The sequence below is a fragment of the Manis pentadactyla genome, chromosome 10 (genome assembly GCF_030020395.1).
Source record: "Manis pentadactyla isolate mManPen7 chromosome 10, mManPen7.hap1, whole genome shotgun sequence".
NCBI lineage: Eukaryota > Metazoa > Chordata > Mammalia > Pholidota > Manidae > Manis > Manis pentadactyla.
Genome location: NC_080028.1, coordinates 34,311,653 through 34,334,133, shown reverse-complemented (window position 1 = coordinate 34,334,133; position 22,481 = coordinate 34,311,653). Strand labels below are relative to the sequence as shown.

The 22,481-nt window shown below is 40.6% G+C and overlaps 1 long non-coding RNA gene across 2 annotated transcripts in view; it reads right to left on the bottom strand.

Moving 5' to 3' along the window:
- Positions 1–22,481, bottom strand: part of LOC130678998 (uncharacterized) — a 109,852-nt gene that overhangs the window by 43,667 nt on the left and 43,704 nt on the right. For both annotated transcript variants that reach the window (XR_008991981.1, XR_008991982.1), the window contains exon 2: positions 13,373–13,467. This is a non-coding gene — a long non-coding RNA (uncharacterized LOC130678998). The remainder of the gene's footprint in view (positions 1–13,372; positions 13,468–22,481) is intronic.

Below are 22,481 nucleotides of genomic sequence, written 5' to 3'. Positions count from 1 at the left end.
CTCTTAGGCTAACAGTGCTCACAGCGAGCAAACTTATGCTAAGAATTCACATCTTAGAGAAATATCCTGAAAGGCCCCCTAATACTAAGAATTTATGGAGATACAGAGACTGTGTTTATTCCAAACAAAAATAATGCAGTTGTGCAACTGTTTTATCTGTGCATAACTGCCTTCTGAGGGCCTTCTAGAAACACTCTTCAGCACCATGCTCTAAGTTTTTCTCCTCTACTACTTTCCTCACACTTTCTTACCTCCTGTGCCCAGTCCTTAGCTCTAGGCCTAAAAATGGCACTCTGGTGCATTTAGCAACATAGGTCGCATGAAGAGGGTTAGATACCACTGGGATTACAGAATCAAATCCCATTCCAGATGTCTGACAGGTCAGTATCACAAAAGTTTTATTTCTTTTTTTCTGACACTTTCAGGGTAAAACGTGTTCTAGCAACTCCATTAAGCTATATGAGGAGAAAATTTAATCAACAACAAAGGTTCCCCAATCAAAATGAAAAAACAGAATACATTTTGTCCGTTAAAGGAATCAGCCAGACAGAATTTTGATAAAGAATCTCTTCCAAGCTGTAATCAGGGTGATTTGTGTTGTTAGGCTATCTGCTCATATTGAAATAGCACTGTGCAGCCAGTTCTGGGTTTTGTGTTGTTTTTAAATATAGGTTTTAAATTTTATTTGTTTATTCTCACTCTCATTGTCAGCTAAAAGTAAAAAAGCCCCAGAACTGTTGCTTAATAAACATTTATGTGCACATCTTTTTTTACTCTTTCAAATTCTCAGGGACTCTTACACTCAGATATCCAGGCCTGTAAGAATAGGTGTGAAATAAAGCCCTATACTTGAAGACAAAAGAATATTTTATGTGAAAGTACATGGTAATTATTTCATGAGCTTCATAACAGCAATTTTAAGCTTCATGAAACCTTTCTGCTTACTTTCCAGTCTTGGTCTAGTTTAAGAAAATAGAGGCTATCAAGAAAGTGCTCCTCAGGTATGGGGGTCACTATTTTTTATTGTTGTTATTCTTTTGCATACTAATAGAGATAGATGCTGTTTCTCATCAAAACAGAAACAATTGATTTTAAGGCTGATCTTTTACATACCACTAAGAAAAAAAAGTTGCCAATTGAACTATGACATGCCACTGATAGTAAGAACACAAATTTCAGTGAATAAAATTGAAAAATGTCTCTTAGAATCAATGATATATAGTATCCTGTCAATGAAAACTACCAGCTCATTACAGATGACACTCACTAATGAATGGATGTTAAAAATATCTTTCCTTTGCTCCTTCCCAGATGCTAAAAGATAATCAAATGGTAAGACATCAGAGCGTCCAAGACTCACTGTTCTTTTGAGCCATGATAAATAAAACTACAACCAAATAATCTCACACTTTTACTAATTAACATATGCTACTTAATAGTTATTTAGCAAGATCCCTTTTTTAAATTGAGCTCAAAATTATCACTTAGATTTGCCTGAACACTGAAACACTTGACAGCTGTTTCATGAAAATGCATTGAATTGTAGCATGTCATAAATGCTGGAAATTTTGCATATAGTACAAAATTTCTCTTAGAAGCAATGTTATCATGTGGCTGTCAAAGTGAGCAAGTATACCCAAAGACTCAGGCAGCACCAGATGCCCTCCTGTTCATACCATATAGATTCAAACTGGCATTTGGATTATAGTAATTACAGCAGATGTGATGCCTGAAGAGTCTATCTGGGCAAGACAATTGCCTAAAAGTCATTATCCAAGCTGTATGACTTCTTCCAAGGTAGGTCACTCCTTGAAGTTCCTGCAGACTAGGGATGGACCTAGGTAAAGGTGAACAGACTCCAGGACTGAAACTACTGTTTATGGTGGATTCTGATCCTAATCCTCTCCCTTAAGCTCTTTTAATTTTTAACTTTAAAAGGTGCCTAACGTTAACTAGTATTTTCTTTCAGTTCCTCTTGAACTATCTATCTATCATATGCAATTCCAACATTAACAGCTTTGGCCTAATTATCTCGTATTTCTTTGGTCTAGTTATTTGGTAGTTATTTCAGCTAAAACAGGAATAAGATCACATAATTGGACAGCACAAATATGGAACATCACAGGCTACTGAAATAATGGTTCAGGTACTTACAATTTTTCTTGAAGTATTTTCTTTCTTACTAATTCACGGAAAAGTCTGTTTAAAATTTCAAATAATAGAACTCATTTTTTAATTCTTTCATTTATAAATAAACCAAAGGAAAAGATAGCCAAGTAAGGCTTTAAATTCCTTGTTGAAAAGGTTGAAATTGTTTGCTGGGTTTGCTAGCATGCACATTTTCACGTTTTGATTAATTAAAATGTTACAAATTAATATGCTTGTCTCTTAGAAAAAATATAAGGAACACATTTCCTCCCCTCACCCCCACAAGAAAATATCTGAGTTGCTCTTTTCCTAATGCATGGTCTGACTGTCAGGTGAGTCAGTCACACTTGCTTTAGTAATAAAAAGACAACCAAATCATCATTCAACTACCTAAGGCAAGGTTATTCTGAAAAGTAGAGAAATAAACTACTTATTTAAAACCAGTATTTATCTTTACATTATTAAAAATCTGTTAAAATTATATCAAAGAATAAGAAAGGGCTTTTGAGGTAGCAAATTATACTTTCAAAGGTACAGCCAATATTTTTTTTCAAGAATTTTGGTTGAAGATAAAAATTTTTAACTGATACCAAAGGACTTAAGGTTATATAAAAACTTGTTACCATTTGTGAGTAGGCCCTCAGCTGGCAGCAAATGCAGCATAATTAATGTTGGGCCTGTTTCAAGAACTAGCTGTGCCATACCCTTAAGCAAATTACTCTTCTACTAGATATTTTTTAAACTTGCATTGCTCTAAAGGTAGTATGTATTTACGAGTGGAATATAAGCAAAAATCTGGTAAAAGTTGTGCAGTACATCATTTTAGGTTATAAATCTACCTTAAGGAACTCAGTATTTTTTTTAAATAAACTTTATTTTTTAAAAAAATTTTTAGAGAAAAACTGAAAAGGTAATAGAGTTCCCATATATGCAAACCCAGTGTTACCTCATAGTACCATCTTACATTAGTATAGTATATTTGTTATAATTAATAAACTAATATACATTATATATAGTCGTACTTTATTTAAATTTCCTTAGGTTTTTACATAATATCCTTTTTGTTTCAGGACCCTATCCAGGATGCCACATTTCATTTAATCACATCTCCTTATGCTCCTCTTGGCTATTAGAGTTTCTCAGATTTTTTCTTTTTTGTCAGATGACCCTGACAGTCTGAGGGAATGCTGGGCAAGTATTTTATAAAATGTCCCTCTACTAGGATTTTTCTGATGTTTTTCTCATGATTAGACTAAGGTTATGGGTTTTCGGGAGGATAATGTGCCATTTTCATTACATCTATTCCTTGAAGCATACTATCAATATGACTTACCACTGTTGATGTTAATACTGATCACCTAGCTGAGGTGGTGTTTATAAGGTTTCTCTGCTGTCCTCCCAATCTCCTTTAATTAGTGGACTCTTTGAAGGAAACCATTATGAAGAAAACACACTTAGGGAGTAGGGAGCTATGCCCTACCTTGTTGAAGACAAGAGTATCAACCTAACTTGGAATTCTTCTGCACAGATTTCTCTCTCCTTCGTTTATTTTTATGTTCTATTATTTCACCGGTATAGAGCCATGGATAGCTATTTTATACTTCAGATTATAATCCAATACTACCGTATACTTTACTTATTTTCTTGCTCATGCTCAAATTATTCCAACTTTGGCCATTAGGAGCTCTTTCATTTGGCTCCGAAGTATCTTTGACATATTCCTATCATTGTGGTTTGTTTAAGCACTTTCTTACTTGTTTGCACCACAAGATGCTCCAGGCGATCTTATGTATCTCTTGCCCAGTCCTAGAATCAGCACTGGTTCCTTTAACTGGAGAACTGTATTAAACACCAGGATCTGGGAACCAGCGGTGGTCTTGCTACTATTGTGTCACTGCTGCCAGGGGGGTTCTGTTTTTAACTGAATTTTATGTCATTTTGTGGGGAATCTGCAAAACAAAATATGGAAATCAACTTATGCACAGACTAAACTAGGCCTGTGGAGTTTTAAAATTAATTAATGCAATTGCAGATGTTTTGCCATCACTTTTTTACATATGTCTTTTGAAAATAATCTGAAAACTGTGAGAATGGGACATGTCCTCTTTTTTTTCTTTTTTGAAACAGGAAACGGAACAAATGCATAATATCAGAAATAAAAAGGAAGCATCATTATGCTGTCTGTAGGTCAGCAAGCAGTTCACCAATTCTTGGTCTAAGGACCTACTTTAAAAAGTTAAGGATTTTTCAAAAACTTTTTGTTTAATTAGGTTCTATGTATTGATACTTACCAAATTAGAAATTAAATCTGAGAAATTTTTTAAATATTAATTTATATAAAGGAATAATAAGCCTATTACATATTAACATAAACAATATTTTGATATAAAGAACCTTTTTAAAAACCTATTTTCCAAAAAACTTAGTGAGAAAAGTGACACTATTTTATATTTTTGAAAATATATTTAATGGCTGGCTTTACAGAAGACAGCTGGATTCTTACAACTGATTCTGCAATATGTTGTTTTGGTTGAAGTATATAATCATATAAGAAAATCTAACCTTACACAGATATATAGCCGGATGTGGGGAAGTTGAGGTTCCTAAGGCCAGGATCCTCACTGAACTTAAACTACCTGATGATGTAACTGGCCTGTTGCTAGGCTACCACTTCCACACCTTTAGGCAATAAGCTATTACTGTGCTATATAGAGCTCAGCCCAGTACTCTGGGCGGAGGCAGAGACTAGTGCTCCATCTACTGCCAGGAGAATAAACCGGGTAATAAACCCTTACACCCAAAAGAACGTTTTGCTGTCAATTTATTTGGTCACACTGAATCCATAGCAAACTTGCCCAGGGCTGAAACCCATTGGCAAGACAATTGGCGAAAGTCGAAAGGGTTCATTGTTGACTAAGGAAAAAGACGGCTGCCCTTATGGAAGGGGTGCTTCAGCGGGCTGCCCCTGTGAATGGGGAAACAGTGGATTGTCCCCAGTGGGTATGTGGTCTGAGGTGGCTTGCCTCCTAGAGAATTGGGCCCCACCCCAGGACTGGAGGCAAGTGAAGGTGACACCTGAGACAGTAGGGGTGGCTCTTAGCATCGTAAGAAGATCCTTTGAGAAGCAGAGTGCCGGGAGGCAGCAGGGACTGTGGGTTGGATGCTTCTCAGTCTTAAAAAGGTCTACAGAGGAGACCCAAGAAATGGCGGCATGAGAACGCGAGCTGCAAACTTCTGTGGATTCCCTGAGGAGGGAAATGGCATTGATGCAAGAGGAGGTGGCACGAGAACATGAGCTGCAAACCTCTGTGGATTCCCTAAGGAAGGAGATGGCCTTGATGTGAGAGGAGGCAGCACAAGAGCATGGGTAGCAAGGTGCCATTGGAGACGAGATGGCAGCGCTGCCAGGTGTTCTGAAGGAGGAAGAGGCCATTAAGAAAAAAGACGAACTCCTGACGGAAGCACAGGCAGAGGTGGCATGAGAACGTCAGCTGCAAAGCACTGAGGTGAAAGTAAGACACCTTCTGAAGACTGAGATAGAAAGGTAAAGATTGTAGCAGAGGAGGCACTCGGGGGAGGGGAGAGAAAGGTGTCATCAGCCCCAAAAATGGAGGAGCTGGGGAAAGATGAAGGGGTGGTGCCGGAGGCACTAGCACCTCCTGTACTGAAAGCACACCCAGTGGTTGTAAAGAAAATAAAGACCCACCAGCTGAGAGTTCCCCAAGGACAGGAGCAGCCCCCTCCCCAGGTCGTGGAGCACTCTATGGTCCACCCCTATACACAGGCCGAGCCAGTGGATTTGGGCTCCTGGTTTCAGCAGAAGCCCTCGGAATCAGTATCGGCTTGGCTCCTGCGTCTGTGGGACTTAGAGGTGGATGGAATTGTTCTGTTGAGATCAGAGATGGGAATGCTGTCTTCCCTGACAGTGCAGCCTGCCTTGAGGCAGCGATTACAAAATGCACATCAGACCCCAGGGAGTCACTCCCTTCTTGATTGGCTTATGGCTGCACTTCGTGCTGTGTGGCCCAATCCGGGTGATCTACCATCCTGTCCAGTTAGATGGCAAACATGTGCTGAATTCCAACAGGTGCTACAAGAGTTAGGCATAAGAAATGCCATCTAGAGTCGAGAGAATTATGGCCCAGATGAAGAGATTTTCACTACTGGGATGAGAAATAATGTACTTCAAACAGCTCCTACATCCCTCTTTGGGTCTCTAGTGGTCATTCTTTCCCCTCACTGAGGGCATCCCATAAGTGAGGTGACACATAAAGTAGCAGACTTAGGAGAGGCAGAAGCAATGAGAATCCAGAAAGAAATAAGACCTGTTACCCACAAGAATAATTCACAGGGCCCCATGAAGGTTACTAGGACGCAGATGTGGGTTGATTTAATAGGGGCAGGAGCAGATGGGAGGAAATTAGATGGGAAGTCAAACAGGATCTTACTAGAGCTGTGGCAATACCTGAAACCAGAGCAGCAGTTCCAGCCATTAAGATCAAAGAGGCAGAGGTCAGAGACAGGGGCACAAGTCCGGCCTGTGTGTTTGGAAGACTTCCTGCTGGGGAGAGAGCCAACCTCAATTGAGCACACACAGGAAGGTGATTGGGGAACAACACTTGACTGAGGGGGAAGTCAAGGTATTCACCCTGAGGGACCAGGGGGGAACTGGAGGCCACATGCTGAAATAGCTATCCATTGGTCCCCAGTGAACATACAACATGTCCTGGCTCTGGTGGACACTGGGGCTGAATGTTCACTGATTCATGGTAACCCTGAGTGGTTCCATGGGACACCCATTATCATAGATGGATACAGGGGGAAGGCTATCAGAGTGAAAAAAAGCCTAAATCCCTTTGGGAATAGGGCGTCTACCCCCAAAGGAGTATACTGTGTATATATCTCCTTTGCCTGAGTATATTTTGGGGATTGATATCCTGCAGGGTCTATGGCTGCAGACCACTGCAGGTGAGTTCAGACCGAGAGTACATGTGGTGAAGGCAGTTCTGAGGGGACATGCTAGGCACCCACCCATAGCTTTGCCTGTGCCTCAGCAGGTGACTAATACCAAACCATACAAACCGCCTGGAGGGCATAAAGAGATTGGAGAAACTCTCGAGGAGCTGGAAAAGGTGGGTACTATAAAGCCCACCCACAGTCCTTTAAATTCCCCAGTGTGGCCAGTCAAAAAGCCAGATGGCTCCTGGCATATGACTGTGGATTACAGAGAACCGAATAAGGTCATACCCCTCTATGCATGCTGCTGTCCCCTCTATTGCAGGCCTGATGGATACCCTCAGCCATGAACTAGGAACATACCATTATGTGGTAGATCTTGCTAATGCCTTCTTTTCCATTGACATTGAGCAGGAAAGTCAGGAACAGTTTGCCTTCACATGGGAAGGACGGCAATGGATTTTCACCGTCCTCCCACAGGGATACCTCCACAGCCCCACCATCTGTCACGGACTTGTAGCCCAGGACTTGGCTACATGGGAGAAACTGCCAATGGTGTGGCTGTACCATTATATTGATGATGTTATGCTCACGTCTGATTCTCTTTCAGATCTAGAAGGTGCAGCACCTAGACTGCTGTTAACATTTACAGGAGAAAGGATAGGCTGTGAACACCACCACCAAGGTTCAGGGACCTGGTTTGTCTGTCAAATTCTTGGGGGTCGGGTAAGACCAAAGTTATACCAGAAGCAGTTATACACAAAGTCCAGGCCTTTCCTACCCCCACAACTGCAGCATTGCTACAGGAGTTTCTGGGTCTTCTAGGATACTGGAGAGTGTTTATCCCACACTTGGCACAAATTCTGAAGCCCTTATACCGGTTGGTACAAAAGGGCATCAGGTGGAACTGGGATGAGACATGTGCATCTGCCTTTACTACAGCAAAACGGGCAGTCAAGGCCATGCAGGCCTTGACTGTGATAGACCCATCAAGGCCCTGTGAGCTGGACGTTCATGTCACTGAAGACGGTTACAGCTGGGGTCTCTGGCAGCGGCTTGAATGAACTCGCCAACCCGTTGGATTCTGGTCACAACTCTGGAAAGGGGCAGAGGTACGATACACTTTGATAGAAAAACAACTGGCTGCCGTGTACCACGCCTTGCTGGCTACAGAACCCTTCACTGGAATGGCCCCAATAAAAGGTAATAACCACCTATGCCATCTTGGGGTGGGTACGAGACTGGACCCAAAAGCCAAGGAGTGGTGTGGCACGAACACCCACACTAGCCAAGTGGGGTGCTTACCTACAGCAGCGTAGTGCCCTCTCTAGTAGCCCCTTGAGTGAAGAACTCCAATGCTTGTTGGGGCCAGTGACATATACTAGTGAAAAGCAGGAAGAACTTGCTTTTGAACCATTAGTAGTAGAGTCCCTATTAGGAGGGAAGAGCCCCTATACCCAAAGATGCATGGTACACAGATGGCTCCAACAGTCGGCAGCTCCCAAAATGGAGGGCCATAGCTTTCCATCGTAAGACTGAGACAATATGGATGGAAGATGGTGAGGGTAAGAGCAGCCAATGGGCAGAGTTGCAGGCTGTCTGGCTTGTGATCCGCAAGGAGCCCTCCCCTATAGTTGTCTGCACAGACAGCTGAGCTGTCTATCGGGGCTTGACCCTGTGGCTACCAACCTGGTATCATGCCAACTGGCTGGTTGGTCCCCGACCCCTTTGGGGACAAGAATTGTGGCAAGACTTATGGGCCTGTGGTACAGTATACCATGTGACAGGTCATTTGCCACTGGCATCCCCAGGAAATGATGCAGCAGATAAATTGGCCCAGATAACATTGGTTACAAGGAAAGCCTGCCTCTGATGTAGCCCAATGGCTACATCAGCATTTGTTGCATGCGGGGCAAAAGACAATGTGGGCTGTAGACCATCGGTGGGGCTTGCCTTCGACCTTTGAAGAAGTTAGTAGAGCCCGGCAGGAATGTGTCATGTGCTCCAAAAGGGATGTACACCGAGTTCCACAGCAACATGGGAGAATAGTTAAGGGGCCTATACCCCTCGTCAGGTGCCAGATAGACTACATTGGGCCTCTACCTGTGTCAGAAGGATATCAGTATGTGATGACTTGTGTGGACACAACAGCTGGACTTCTGGTTGCTTTTCCCACCTGTTGTGCAGACCAGCAGATGACCAAACAAGGCCTGGAGCGTCTTTTTGCTGCCTATGGCTGACCACAGGTAATTGAGAGTGATCAGGAGACTAATTTTTTTGTTGTTGTTGTTATCATTAATCTACAATTACATGAAGAACATTATGTTTACTAGGCTCCCCCCTTCACCAAGTACCCTCCACAAACCCCATTACAGTCACTGTCCATCAGCATAGTAAGATGCTGTAAAATCACTACTTGTCTTGCCTTTAGTTAGTCTGCTTTCTTTGCTGTGATTTTATTTTCTCTGGTGACATCTATTTAGCCTTAGGAGTGCTCCCATCTAGAGCAGTCCCTCTAAAATACCTTGTAGAGGTGGTTTGTGGGAGGCAAATTCCCTCAACTTTTGCTTGTCTGGGAATTGTTTAATCCCTCCTTCATATTTAAATGATAATCATGCTGGATACAGTCAATATCCTTGGTTTAAGGCCCTTCTGTTTCATTGCACTAAATGTATCATGCCATTCTCTTCTGGCCTGTAAGGCTTCTGGTGAGAAGTCTGATGATAGCCTGATGGGTTTTCCTTTGTAGGTGACCTTTTTCCTCTCTCGAGCTGCCTTTAAAACTCTGTCCTTGTCCTTGATCTTTGCCATTTTAATTACTATGTGTCTTGGTGTTGTCCTCCTTGGGTCCCTTTTGTTGGGAGTTCTGTGTACTTATGTGGTCTGAGTGACTATTTCCTCCCCCAGTTCGGGGAATTTTTCAGAAATTATTTCTTCAAATACACTTTCTATCCCTTTTTCTCTCTCTTCTTCTTCTGGTACCCCTACAATGCGGATATTGGTCCTTTTGTATTGGTCACACAATTCTCTTAATATTGTTTCATTCCTGGAGATCTTTTTATCTCTCTGCATCAGCTTCCATGCATTCCTGTTCTCTGGTTTCTATTCCATCAATGGCCTCTTGCATCTCATCCATTCTGCTTTTAAATCCTTCCAGAGATTGTTTTATTTCTGTAGTCTCTCTCCCTACTTTGTTAGTTAGCTCTTGCATTTTTCTCTGCAGCTCCATCAGCATGGTTATGACCTTTATTTTGAATTCTTTTTCAAGAAGATTGGTTAGGTCTATCTCTCCAAGCTCCTTCTCAGGGGTTGTCTCTTTGATTTTGGTCTGGATCAAATTCTTCTGCCTTTTCATGGCAATAGAGGTAGTTGTGGAGAGCTGGCGCGTGTGTCGGCTGGGAGAACGTCCCTTCTTGCTAGTTTGTGGCCTTCCTCTCCTGGGAGAATGGTGATCCCTAGCCGCTTGTCCTGGGCAGCTGCGCACAGACGGGGTCTCTGATTCTTGCCCGGCCTCTGTGGAGTAAGCTCCGTGGTTGCTGTGGGCATGGCCGCTTTCAGGCTGCTGCTCCGCTATGGCGGAGCCACATCAGAGGGGGAATGGGTGGGAGGCTGTTTATCACCGTGAGGGGCCTCTGAGCTGCGCTGCCGCCCAGGGGGTTAGGGCGTCCGGAGTTCCCCGGGATTCCCAGCAGCTGGGCTGAGTGTCCCGGGACACTTCTGTCCAGCTGTGGGGTCCCTGTCCCTTTAAGACTTTCAAAAAGCACTCGCTTTTCTTTGTCCCGGGAACACTGGCTGCAGGGACCCGCTCGCAGGTTTTACTATCCTGTTTCCCTAGTATCCAGCATCCCATGCACTGTGTATCTGCATTCCCGGTGCGGATGGCTGGGGCTGGGTATTTAGCAGTCCTGGGCTCCCTCTCCCTCCCCGCTCCGACTCCTCTCCTCCTGCCGGGAGCTGGGGTGAGGAGCGCTCGGGTCCTGCCAGGCCGTGGCTTGTATCTTATCCCCTTTGTGAGGCACTGGGTTCTTGCAGGTGTAGATGTAGCCTGGCTGTTGTCCTGTATCTTCTGGTCTCTCTTTTAGGGATAGTTGTATTTGTTATATTTTCAAAAATATATATGGTTTTGGGAGGAGATTTCCACTGCTCTAATCACGCCGCCATCTTGGCTCCACCCTCCTCAGGGCACCCATTTTAATGGACATACACTGCAGGAATGAGTGCGCCAGCTGGGAATCAAATGAAAGTTTCATGTGCCATGCAATCTACTGCAGCAGGCATGATAGAGGGGCACAATAGCTTGCTAAAATCTGGACTAAAGTCAGATACCAATAGTCTGCGGAGATGTTCAGTCTGCTTATGGACCATGCTACGGTGTTTGAACAACAGACCCCGAAAGGTAGCCGTGAGCCCCGTAGACATGTGAACGCATATGGCTGCCTCCCCTATACAACTGCAAGTACAAACCAAGGAAGAATCACTGAAGTTGAGGTTTGGCCACCAGAATAACATCTTGCTGCCAACACCAACTGCACTGAATCCCGGAGACTCCATTTAGTGGATGTGGCCTTCGACCTTTCGACACCTGGACCAACGATGGCTGGCTCTCCTGTGTATTCCTGGAATAACAGTAGAGTGGCCACCAAAGGTCACAGTAGTGTATCCTGAACAGTCAGAAGGTAGGAGCATCTTACCGGGGAGTGTTGTTTTATCATTATGTCCAGTGCATGCACCTCCAGTAGCACTATATATAGACCCTTCAGCAACCCCCACAGGGAAAGGAGTAAAAGTATGGTATACTAGACCTGGAGGGGATCCCTCTTTTGCTTCAGTCCTATCACAGGACCACTCTCTTGCATGCATCCTACCTGATGGACAGGATTTGCCTATGTCGGTAGCATTAAAACATGTGTCTTATCGACCCTAAAGTCTTTGTGGATTGAGAACTTCCTCTGGTTTGAGGATTATTAAAAGTTTTGTTATTAGGAACCTCCTCTGGTTTGAGGATTATTATAATTTTTGTTACCTGTATCAAAATCTTGCTGTATCCTAATTTTTATTATCTCTAAGTTGTTATCCTCTGTTGCTATTGTGGAATCTGGTCACAGTGCTCCAGCTTTCTCGCACAGGGTCCATTGCAGAAGACTGAAAGTGTACAGATTGTAAGGCGAGAATCCTGGAGGGGTGAAGTGTAGGGAAGTTGGGTTTCCTATGGCCAGGATCCTCACTGAACTTAAACCACCTGATGACGTAACTCACCTGTTGCTAGGCTACCGCGTCCAGACCTTTAGGCAATAAGCTATTATTGTGCTATATAGAGAGCTCAGCCCAGTGCTCTGGGCAGAGGCAGAGATGCTACTGCTTGACCTACCACAGGGAGAACAAGCCAGATAATAAACCCTTTCACCCCAAAGAACGTTTTGCTGTCAATTTCTTTGGTCACATTGAATCCATAGTGAACTTGCCCGGGGCTGAAACCCATTGGCAAGACACTGGAAAAGCTAGTATTTTAATAATCATTACAAGTAACTTCATATCCTAACCTTGACAAATGGTAGTTTCTTGAAGGTTAGCTTCTTGAATGTGGATTCTAAAAGTTTATCATTTTTGCTAGGTACATAATGTTGTGGGCACGTTTTCGTATTTCAAAACATCAGTACTTGGTTTTTTGGTTTTACTCTAGCCAAGATTTGATATTCTGAAGGGTACTTTTAAGGTATAATTCACTTGTAAAATTCATTCATTTAATGTGTAAAATTCAGCAGTTTTTACTATTTTCACAAAGTTGTTCAACCATTAACCATCATCTAATTCCAGAACATTTTAATTACTCCAATAAGAAACCCTGTTAGTAAAAGGTACATTTTTATTCCCAGGGAGAAACATCTGAGACAAATTTAATTTAAAAAGATATACAAGAAGCATAAGTCTCTGCAACACTATGCTCAAATTTATATATATATTTAAATGTGTAGAACAGACTGGTAGGGAAAACAAATACCCAAAAATTAAGAGTAGCTGTATTTGGATAGTGGTATTAGAATGACTCTTTTTCATGTATTTCCTCTAAAGCTATGTTTTTATAATATTACCTCTATGGTTCTTAAAAAGGTATAGCACAGACATACACCTTGGATTGCTAGAATTTATACTACAATCCAAGTAAATACAAGTTGACACTTCTTTTTAATGCCCACTGTATTTTTTATTAAATGTCTTTCAAAGTAGATAAAATAAGTATAAAGTTAAAAAAAACTTTGGCCACACTTACTAATCTGGTTGAAATCCACAGCTGCATCTTACTTTATGACAAATTGGACTGTTTCATCACTTTGCATCTGGGCATCTACTTCTTAATGGTCATTTCTGAAATAAAGATGTAGTAATTAAGAATATATTATAATGAAAACATAAAATCTTTAAGGCAACTTTCTAAATTTACTGACTAGAGGGGACTATCAAATCAGTCCTGGGACAACCTGCTAGTAAAAAACATTAAAAGGGCTGAGGGGTAGGTGGAAGGGGTGGAACATAGGCTATCATCCCACAGGACCAGAATTAAACAGCTATGTTATATGTACTGAGTATAAAAACCTATAACCTCTTCAGTCCTCAATCCCTTTCATCTACCAGAGTCTTGCCATGTATAGACTCGATGAAAAAAGGGAGAGAAAGACGAGAACTGTAAATATTTATTATGCTTATTTGTCTATTTTTCCACACATGTAGACAGTAAGGTCCAGAGGAGACTTTTATCTGTTTTATTTATGGATATCTTTCCAGCACCTGAGACAATGAACACTGCGCAGTAAGTGCTCAGTAAACATTAACCGGAAGAATGAAAAAATTGATAATTTAACTGGAATTGATAAAATCTTCCATCTGACAGCATTTCAAAACGGCAAAGTCTCAAAATGCCATTTCTTCTACACATACACCATTGATGTTAATGCCAACTACAATCACTGTTTTCTCCCCCAATAAAGAAAGCTCATAAACAAAAGACAATCAAGACATGGTACCAACCCTCAAGAAACAGAACAAAAGCATGTATCACTTTGTAATTTTGTTTGTGCAACGTCAGGGAAAAACTCTTAGAAGGGCAATTGCTAGATATGCAATTTCGCTACTACTGCCAATGTGTGGTTGGTGTCTTTTTCTTTTTTAAACATATAGTTTCTTTTGGGGTGCCTGTGCAGACAGCTACGAATATGAGAAAAAAAGTTTTAAGGAGTGAAAAGTTGAAAGCTCTCAAGATAAGGAGATAAAAGGCATCCAGATTGATAAGGAAGAAATTAAACTGTAAACTATTTGCAGACGACATGATGTTACACATAGAAAACCCTAAAGACACCACCAAAACCTATTAGAATAACTAAATTCAACAAAGTTGCAGGATACAAAATTAATACACAGAAATCTGTCACATTTCTATATACTAAAAACAAACGAGCAGAAAGAGAAATCAGGAAAACAACTCCATTTACAACTGGATCAAAAAGAATAAAATACCCAGGAATAAACCTAACCAAGAAGGTGAAACACCTGTACTCCAAAAACTGTAACACACTCATCAGAGAAAATAAGACGACACTGATAAATGGAACTCTATCCCATGCTCATGATAGGATGAATTAATATTGTCAAAATGGCCATCCTGCCCAAAGCAATTTACAGATTCAATGCAACCCCTATCAAAATACCAGCAGCATTCTTCAATCAACTAGAACAAATAGTTCTAAAATTCGTAGGGAACCACAAAAGACCCTGAATAGCCAAAGCAATCCTGAGAAAGAAGAACAAAGCAGAGGAGATTACACTCCCTAACTTCAAGCTCTACTACAAAACCACAAGTAATCAAAACCGTTTGGTACTGTCACCAGAACAGACCCACAGATCAATGGAACAGAACAGACAGCCCAGATATAAACCCACACACATACAGTCAATTAACATATGATAAAGGAGTCACGAATACACAATGGGGAAAAGACAGCCTCTTCAACAACTGGTAATGAGAAAACTGGACAGCTAAATTTAAGAAAAATGAAACTAGATTATTGTCTAACTCCATACACAAAAGTCAACTGGAAATGGATCAAAGACCTAAATGTAAGTCATGAAACCGTAATACTCTTAGAAGAAAAGAGAGGCAAAAATCTCTTGAATAAACATGAGCAATTTTTTCCTGGACACATTTACTGGGGCAAAGGAAACAAAATCGAAAATGAACAAGTGGGACTACATTGAACTAAAAATATTCTGTACATCAAAGGACACCATCAGCAAAACAAAAAGGCATTTCAAAATATGGGAGAATATATTCATAAACAACTCACCTGATAAAGAGTTACCATCCAACATACATAAAAAACTCATACTCCTCAACATCCAAAAAAACAAATAACCCAATTAAAAAAATAGGTGGAGGACCTGGACACTTATACAAAGAAAAAATTCAGATGGCCAACAGGCACATGAAAAGATGCTCCACATCACTAATCATCAGGGAAATGCAAATTAAAACTACAATGAGATTATCACTTCACACCAGTTAGGATGGCCACTATCCAAAAGACAAGAAATAACAAATGCTGGCAAGGATGCGGAGAAAAGGGAACCCTCCTACACTGCTGGTGGGAATGTAAATTGGTGCAACTGCTGTGGAAAGCAGTATGGAGATTCCACAAAAAGCTAAAAAATAGAAATACCATTTGACCCAGAAATTCCACTCCTAGAAATTTACCCAAAGAAAACAAAATCCCTGATTCAAAAAGACATATGCACCCTATGTTTATCGCTGCACTATTTACAATAGCCAAGATATGGTCCAAGCCAAGATATAAGTGCCTATCAGTAGATGAATGGATAAAGATGTGGTATATATACACAATGGAATTATTGTTCACCCATAAAAAGAAAGGAAATCCTACCATTTGCAACTAGAGGGCAGAGAAAGACAAATACCATATGATTTCAGTTATTTGTGGAGTATAAAAACAAAGGAAAATGGAAAGAACAAAACAGCACTAGACTCACAGACACACTGAGAAGTGACTACCAGTTACCAAGGGGAAGGTTTGGGGAGGGTGAGAGGGAGGGTGAAGGGGATAAAGGGGCACAGTAATTCGCAATAACAATATAAATTGGTCACAGGGACGGCATTAATAACAATATAAATCGGTCACAGGGACAGCATTACAGCATGGAGAATATAGTCAATGATTCTGTAACATCTTATTACATTGATAGATACTAACCGCACTAGAGGGGGTGGGGATTTAATAATATGGGTAACTGTTGAACCACTGTGTTGTATGTTTGAAACCAACATAAGATTGCATATCAACAATACTTCAATAAAAATAAAGTTGAAAGGTCTCAAGAATACCCTCAAGGAACCCAACAGTTCCCTACTTCCCCTCCTGCTGGGAATGTAAGTAAACTGGTGCAACTACTGTTGAGAGGCAAAAATCTCTCACATGGCTAAATTATTATTCCACAAAATGCTACTTTTTATTAAAATTGTGTGGGAGGGGGTAATACAAGTATTAATATAGACTTGTTCTTTTTTTCTTTCAAAAAGAAGCAATGGAAGGATAAACAAAAACCACTTAAAATAGTCAGCTACAGTGAAAAGAGAAAAGCAGGGTAGAAGGGATAAGGATGGAAGATGACAGCTTCACAGAACATACCTTGTGTTAGAGTTTTGGCTTTGGAGACATGTTTTAAGCCCAAATGAACAACACTGAATACCAGAATGATAATGACCATCAACAACCGAAACAGTAAACATATATTTTTTTAATTCATGGTCATCTTTGGAAATTGCTAGGGCACTACCTTATTATTCTGAAAGTTGACAGAGGACAAGAATGAAGCATTTATCCTAGCTTTCTTATATGAAACATATCCCAGAGTAACCAAGCAGTGAGTAAGTGAAAGCTCTTTTTTCACAGGACTCCAAATAATGAATGTAGAAGGAAATGATAGGATAAGAAAATCAACATTTTATAACACTAATGAAATAACAGATATCAAAAATGATCAATGGTAGCTAAAGCCATTAGGTAAAAAGGTAGATGGGAAACTTTAAAATAATGGGTAAGTCAGGCTGACAAAACTTGAACCCAATGACTAATCTGATCATTCAAACAGGTCAATCATATATTAATGTGCAAAAGTACTCATCACTATCAATTACGTGTTCATCTATGGAGCTCTAGTTTCAAAATATTAAATATAAATTCCGTAGTAGTACCATTTCCACTCTTACCAGCATGGGCCAAGCCACCTTCTTTCTCATCTGCACTACTGCAGTAGTTCCCTATCTGATCCCCAGCATCTCCGCTTGGTAATGAGAAATAACCCCTCAGCAAGTTAGTCAAGTTAGTCCTTTTCATAGTCAGATCATGTCATTCTTCTGCTTAAACCCTCCAAGTCCATCTCACTAGTCTAAAAGCCAAAGTCCTTACAAAGGCCACAAGGGACCACGATCTGATTATTTTCCTTCCCCATGTCTCTAATCTCCTACCACTCTACCCCTTTATTCACTCAATTCTGGCCACACTGGCCTCTTTCCTCTCCTCAAACTCATCATGCATGTTCTTACATCAGGATCTCGGGACTTATTTTCCCTCTGCCTGGAACACCAGGTATCTCTCTGGTTTATTCCTCTTCCACTTCCTTTAGGACTTGGTTTTTTACAAGCTATTTCATCAAAAGAGATACACCCTGGTACCCTAAGCAAGCCCAAAATATCTGCCTCAAATTTTCTTATCTGGCATAGAATATGTAAGGAGAAATAAGTCATAAATTCTGGAAATGATATCATTTGAAACACAAGTCATCAATTTCCACATCTTTGTGTCTAAACATCTATAAAACTATATTGCCCCTTTTAAAAGATTCTATGAGCTCAACTTCAAAGAATTAATGAAGATGTAACTAACCACAGTGAGTTTTTTGTTTGTTTTTCTATTTGGTTTTGTGGGTTTTTTTGGCGGGGGTTGTTTTTTAAATCATCTGTATCCATAATTCTAGAAAGGAGTGGTGAAAGATTTGAATTAAGTCCCATTAAAAAATAACTAGCAAAATAAATGGCATTCCTTTGCCTCCCACTTCTTTAGGGATTTCTCTTTGGCATTACATTACGAAGTTCCAAACAATCTCAGGAAAACTTAGAGACTTCCAATTTTATCTATTATCTTTAGGCACGATGACCACCAGAAAGAATCAAAAGAACTCAGTAACTCTAACACAACTAGACTAGTTTTGACATGGTAGGGATGTTTGAACTTAATTATTTTTCTTTAAATAAACAAACTGCCCCTGGGCTAACACCTACTCTGCCTTTTAAACATCCTGTGGCTGGCAAGCTTCAGGGTCTTAAGAGAGACAGCCAGGGGACAGAGAAAAACAGCAAGGATGACTCAGTGATCACATTTAATAGCCTCTGAAGACCGAAACAAAGATACCAGTTTTGGCAAGAGTTCTCCAGAGCTGCCCCAAAACTGACTTATTCACATACCTTTCATCTGAACAATCTATTTTCACTTAGTTTAAGGTTCACAAAGCACTTGTTATGTGCCCATCCAACCCTAGGTACAAAATAAACCAAGAGCACAATGAAAACAATCAGCAGGGGTACTAAGGGTTGGATGATGACATTTAATTTTAAACCATGCTTTGTTTGGCAGTGGAGAACACAAAGAGAACTCAAGTATTTGGGTATAGAAATGCCCCTGCAAATTTGGAAATAAGACTTTAGCAAATTCACCCACTTGAAAGGCTAGTAATATTCAAGTAACCTTCACTGAGCAACTTCTGTGTGCCATATATTTACACTGACTCTCTTAATTTTCTGAACTCGCCTATATGAAAGGTATTAATAAAGCACACGGAGTCGTTAAGTAACCTGTCCAAACCAGAAGGAGCGCCAGGATGCAAAATCCCAGTCTTTCTTTTTCATTCTTGTAATGTGCACTAAACTGGAATAAAATTATTAGTCACAAATACATTTCCCCGTAAGAGTAATGTAAATGTATATGGGTCATTTTAGATATTTGTTACATTCTTCCACAGTTGCTTTAGGTAAGAGGACAAAGGGGAAGGTTCACTGTTACACATTAATAAGAAAGCTGTGGCATGAAGGGGTGAATCAGAAGAATATGCTACATTCAAGCCTAAGGGAACTGAGTTAAGAGTAAACCATACATACCACAGTTCACTAATTAGTATTCATTCAATGATTAACCTGAATCACATCTAACTGACCAGCAGCTCCTTCATATATCCTGAGAAGTCAGGGAAATAATGTTAAGATTTAGTAGAGTGGGTACATAGGTGTTTATCAAAATGTACTTTCTCAATGTTTAAAATACTTCTCTTTCTTGATATAGGCAGATATATATATATTCATACATGTAATAAAGTATATTAATTTCTTAATGTTTACAACATAATTATTACAGTTATGATGCCTAATTTTCCTTTTCTGGAAGTTTCTCTCATGTGAACACTTGAATTCCTTTCTAACACTATGACGTAACACTGATTGGCCTGTTCTTTACTCAACAGAACCTGATTTTTAACGTCATTAATCAAAAAACTATTTTGTAGGAATATTTTCTTTCTAAATTGTAAACTTAATTGGTTATTATTAGATGCACCCACTCTATATCACACAGCAAGTTACAGTAAAAGTAATTTATCTATTGTGAATAAAACACAGTTACTTAAGTGTCAGGCACATTACCCAGGAAATGTGGCCTTGCTACACTAATGTCCTCAGTTATGTGGAGATAGTGGAAATTCTTCAGAAAAAAGTATTCCCACTGACTAAAAAACATGCCATTTAAGCACTGTACTGCTTTATGAGGAGAGATTCTACAGATTGATGATTTAAAAGTTTCCCAAAGTCCTAAATACATATGCTAGGTATTCTAGATACTTTATTGTATCCTGGGAATTTTCAGCATAAATTAACACTTAAAAAAAATACTCCTCACAATCTTAAATCTGAATGGTAAAGAAAGATGAAGGAAAGGGAAGGGGAGGTCACACTCTCCCAAGACATCAAGTGTAAATACCTTATTTTTTAAAAACCTTAGGATTTTTAGAGTGGATTAAAGATCGTGGCATGAGAGGTAAGACAGAAACCTCCTCCTAAAACCACATACAATATAAAAATATACCAAACACATCATATACTGAAAGAGCAAGAGGAAAAAAAGCTGTGGCAGACAGTCTACACCTGGGGAAAACAGCAGACCTCAAGGAAAAGGGTAAAGTACCAAAGCCATAACTCAGAGGGACTCAAGCCTTCCCCCACTGCAGCTCGCTGGCGGGAGGAAGAGAAACAGAGCAGGGAGGGGGTGGAGGACTAAGACTGCTGAACACCCAGCCCTGGAAGATCTGCTCTGGGAGCATGAACCTACATTACATGGTGCTCTGGAGATTAGTGGGGTTGGGAACATGAGACAGACAGAATACCTGGAGACACTAATATTTCAGTTCTTGTGGAAAACAGATACCCACAACCAGCCATTCCGGGACAAAACAAAGGCAGGCAGTCTGAGAGACTTCCTAACAGAGAGAGGGCTGCTAAAGGGGCAAGGATTGCACAGAGCTTGCTCTTTAGGTGAAAGGACAGGTGGACAAAATTGTCCGGGGGCACTCTGCCCAACAGGTTGGGAACTTTCAGAAGGTTCAGTCACAACATCCTCATCACTGCCTAAGTGGCTCCAAGGCCCCCCACCGTGATACGGAACCTGCTGCGCCTTCCTCCCGACTGACACTGGCTCACAAACCAACCATTGTGCCAGGCCAGGCAGAGAGCAGCCCCACCTACAGCAGCTACAAGTGCAAAGCATAGTGGCTTCTCCCTGCATGCTCGGCCCACTGGCCCTGGCAGTGGAGACAGGCACTACAGCCGGGAAGCAGGAAAAGACCTCTTTCCTCCTGACAGGCACCACTGCCACTCCCCTGTGACCCCAGCTATCGCTCCAGGGGATGAGCAGGTCCAGAGAGTTGGGCTTCTGGGCACTAGAGGTCGCCACATACAAATATGAAACAACAAAGCAACCTGGTTCAAACCAAAATCCCACAAACACAAGAAAGAGAGCCAAGTGAAAATGAACTTATCACTCTTCCTGAAAGAGATTTCAAAATAAAAATTATAAACATGCTAATGGACGTACAGAAAAATATTCAAGAACTCAGGAAGGAATTCAGGAATGAGATACATTCAAAAAACAGTTTCTGAAATGACACACACAATGAAGGGATTCAAAAGCAGATTAGATGATGTAGAGGAGATGGTAAATGTAATAGAAGTTAGAGAAAAGAAATACAAAGAATATGAGACACAGAGAGAAAAAAGGATCTCTAGGAGTGAAAGAACATTGAGAAAACTGTGTGAACAATCCAAAGGGAACAATATTCACATTACAGGGGTACAAGAAGAAGAAGAAGAGAGAAAAAGGGATAGAAACTGTCTTTGAGGAGATAACTGCTGAAAATTTCCCCAATCTGGGAAGGAGATGGTATATCAGGCCATGGAGGTGCACGATCTCCCAACACAAGGGACCCAAGGAGGATAACACCAAGACATATAGTAATTAAAATGGCAAAGATCAAAGACAAGGACAGAGTATTAAAAGCACCCTGAGAGAGAAAACAAATCACCTACAAAGGAAAACCCATCAGGCTATCATCAGACTTCTCAACAGAAATCTCATAGGCCAGGGGGAGTGGCATGATATATTTAATGCAATAGAGCAGAATACCATACGTGGCAGGATTATCATTTAAATTTGAAGGAGGGATTGAACAACTTCCAGATAAGCAAAAACTGAGAGAATTTACCTCCCACAAACCATCTCTACAGTGTATTTTAGAGTGACTACTATAGATGGAAGTGTACCTAAGGAAAAATAGCTATCACCAGAAGAAATAAAACCATAGTAAAGAAAGTAGACCAATTAGTTACTAAGCAGATACAAAATCAAATCAATTACCCCCACGGTAAGTCAAGGGATAGACAAAAAGTACAGAATATGATACCTAATATATAAAGAAGGAAGGAGGAAGAAGGGGGAGGAAAAAAAGAATGTTTAGATTGTGTTTATAACCGCATACTAAGTGAGTTAAATTAGACCATTAGATAGTAAGGAAATTATCCTTGAACTTTGATAACCATGAATCTAAACCCTGCAATGGCAATAAGTACATACATATCAATAATCACCATAAATGTAAATAGTCTGAATGCACCAATCAAAAGACATATAGAGTCAAGGAATGGATAAAAAAACAAGACCCATCTATATGGTGCCTACAAGAGACTCATTTCAAACCCAGACACATACACAGACTAA